Here is a 3716-nt window from a genome sequence, read left to right on the forward strand (position 1 = left end):
AATTCGTAGCATTGTCACTGATAATGGTGTTGCAGAGCCCTCTGCGACCAATGAAACGGCGCAAGGTTGCAATAAACGCTGCGGTTGAGAGGTCGCTAACTGCCTCTATATGGATGGCTCTCGTGGTGAAGCATACAAATATGGCCATATATGCTTTTACTGGCGCTCTTCCTCGAATTTGTGAATGTATTGAAACAGGACCGCAGAAATCAATACCTGTTGTAAGGAAGGCGCGCCCAGGTTGTACTCTCTCTTTTGGAAGGCTGCCCATGAATGGATCTTGTTTGGTGGGTTTCGTGCGAAAACACCTCACGCACCGATGTACCGCTTTGCGACAAAGATTGTTTCCGTCAATAGGCCAGTAGCGTTGGCGCAAGATTGAGTGAAGCGCTTGCGGCCCAGCGTGTAAGTGCATGAAATGATAAGAAGTAGTTTTTGTTAAAGTAGAATTTTTGGGTAGAATAATTTGATGCTTCGAGCGATATTCTAGATTACTATCCTGGAGACGACCACCGACTCGGATGAGTCCTTCGGAGCATAGAAATGGGTCCAAACTCCGGATTCGGCTGGGCTTATCGACGTTGACACCTTTAGATAATGAACTGTGCTCTGCTGCAAGATAACTGCGCTGAGTATTTCGTGGGTGTAAGTGGTTAGCGGCCCTCCAATTCGTTTGTCTGTGGAGGCCTTCGCGTTATTTACAAACCGCAGGCAATAAGCGACAATGTGTTCTAGCCGATGCAGCGATTCACGATGATTTATACTGGTTGTCAAGTCACTGTGTGCTGGGTTCGCCGAAAGAAGTGCAAGCTTATTTGGTCGACGTTCAGGAACCTCGTCTAGCTGACCTGTTTGTGGTTGCCTGGGCCGAATGAGTGCTGCTGGGTGTAGAAATTCTGGACCGCTAGTCCACAGCGATGAGTTAATGAATTCTTCTGATAGAGTGCCGCGTGAGGTGATGTCTGCAGGGTTTTGCTTGCTGCTGACGTATCTCCATTCCTCCTTGCGCGTAAGTTCTTGAATTTTCGCCACTCTGTTTGCGACGAATGTCGTCCATGTGTATGAAGGCTTTGCTATCCAAGCCAACACGATTTTAGAGTCTGTGTAGAAAATTTTATCTTCTATAGGCATGGGAAGAATGTCTTGCAGACGTTCAACCAGTTCCGTCATAAGTAAAGCTGCTTTGGAGCTCTAATTTGTCAATTGATGTTGACTTGGAAGGCGCTACTCGCGATTTGGAGCATATTAGCTGCACCGTGACCTTGTTGTTTATATCGATGCTCCGCAAGTAACAGCAAGCGCCTTAGGCAGCTTCGCTGCTATCGGAAAAGGAATGGAGCTGTACCGATTTGCTTACCGCTGATGACAGTAAATATCTAGGATGTTGTAACGAGTTTAGGTGTTCCAGTTGTTGGACATAATTTTTCCATCGTTTTTCGTAGCCTTCGGGTAGCGGTTGATCCCAGGAAATATTAAGCTTCCACAACTGCTGCATAACAATTTTTCCTAGAACTACGACAGCGCTAGCGGCTCTCATTATATCGTCGACGTAAGTTTCTAATAATAACGCTGTGGACGCTGACGGATATTTCCGACAATTATGGCTGACTTCCAAAACGTATCAATACAATGTTTGGAAACTGTTATACTGCGGTTTTCAAACTGTTTGAATATGCAGAGTTGCGGTACATTGCAACCATATACATTGCATATTTTAATATTCAATATAGCAATGAAAAATTTTTCTGAATTTTCCATTTCTAAAACACCAATGCTAACCAATAACAAACGAAGCATCAACTTTGTTTCTGATGCGCTGATTGCTCGAGCGATGCGTTTCGATAACTTTTCGTAGATGTTTTGGAACAGTATACATTGCCAATATTTTGTAGTTCGACGTTATGGAACCTTATACTTTGTACGTATGCAAAGCAATTGACGTCTTAGAAGTCAGCCTATCTTCAGCTAGCTTCGTTAAGCAACGCGTGGCCAAATAAGGCGCAGCAGATGTGCCATACGTAACAGTTTTTAACTGATAAATTTCGAGCTGATCTAGAGAATTTTCCCTCCAGAGGATTAGTTGGTACTGACAGTCGGTAAGGTCCACTAGTATTTGTCTATACATTTTACTAATATCTGATGTAAAGACATAGCGATATGTTCGAAAACGCGTAATTACAGAGAACAGATCAGCTTGGACAGTGGGTCCGGTCATTAGCACGTCATTGAGTGACACGTTAGAAAAACGACGCGCAATTTTGTGGAAGAGCTTTCGGCTTTTATAACGCAGTGGTGCGGTAAAAAATAGTAGCTGTCCGATGCAAAGCTATTAGCGTCGCCTAGTCGGCTCATATGGTGCAAAGTGTTATATTCACGCATGAACTGACAATATTGCTCTCTTAAGGTAGGCTCCTTAGCGAATCTGCGTTCTAGCGCAAAAAATCGACGTTTTGCTGCTGCGAGCGAATCTCCTAGTGAGGTTGTTGGCTGTCGGAATGGTAGTCGGACAATAAATCTACCTTCCGTTCCGTTCGTTTTACTGTTGAGACGAAGTGGGACTCGCAGAGTTTTTCTTCTGACGTCATAACTCTGGAGTGATTACAATGAGCTTTGATTTCCCAAAATTGGCGACGCAGCTTTTCCAACGAAACACCCGATGTCGGAGATATTTTGCTGCAATGGAAGCTAGTAGTTTTTGCGGCCGGAACTTTTCCAGCAATTATCCACCCCAGTTTCGTGTTTTGAAGGAGCGGTAAATCATCAGCTAATCGAGTTTGTTCGTTGATTAATAAATCAAGATAGATTTCAGCGCCCAGTACCACGTCAAATTTTTGGGGCTTAAAAAATGTAGGATCAGCTAGATATAAATCTGCTTGGAGATTCCATCGAGCTATGTAAAAATAAAATTCCGGGTGATTTTCACCTATACGGGGCAATATTAAAAATGTAAGCGGAGTTGAAAAATCCGATGTGTTAGATTTTATTTTTGTTGTAATAGAATGACGAGCCTTGGCGTTGATTTCACCAATGCCTCAAATCGCAACGTCAGCTAATTGTCGTTTTATGCCTAACTGAACAGCTATGGGCTCGGAAACAAAATTCATCTGAGATCCCGAGTCTAATAGTGCCCTACACAGCAGTGGAGCTCCCCATTTGTTAACAATGTGAATGAGCGCGGTACCAAGAAGAACCGTAAACTTCGAAGTATGCGCTGTCGCGGTGAGAGCGCTTGCTGATGAGCTGCTATCTATTGACGTTATTAGGGCAGTGCTAATGTTGAGTTTATTTGTTGCTGCTGTACTAGCATTGAGTTTATTGGCAGCGATTGCAAGTCTGGCGATTGTGGCTGAGCTTTCTTCTGCTACACTGCGGGAAACTAATTGTCAATCAGTTTTAGAGGCAGTGCACTGAGTCGGTTGCGAAGCAGGGACTGCATTTAAGTAAAATGTGTTATTATGCAGCAGGGTGTGATGGTTGTTGTTGCAGGTTTTGCATTTTTCCGAATTACAATTCTGATGCGTGTGACCCTTTTTAAGGCAGTTATTGCTTAAATTCTTTTGATGGATAGCATCAAAAAGTTTTTTTGGGCTGAGAGCGAGAAACTTTCGGCATCGATAGATGACATGGTTTGTACCATTGCAAAATGTACAATCGCGTTGCGGCTTTAAGTTCTCTGTAGCGACAAAGGATGCGCGCGGCTGTGTTGAACGATTTTT

This window comes from Rhagoletis pomonella, unplaced genomic scaffold, assembly GCF_013731165.1.
Source record: "Rhagoletis pomonella isolate Grant_MI unplaced genomic scaffold, Rhpom_1.0 Rhpom_scaffold_00003, whole genome shotgun sequence".
Classification (NCBI taxonomy): domain Eukaryota; kingdom Metazoa; phylum Arthropoda; class Insecta; order Diptera; family Tephritidae; genus Rhagoletis; species Rhagoletis pomonella.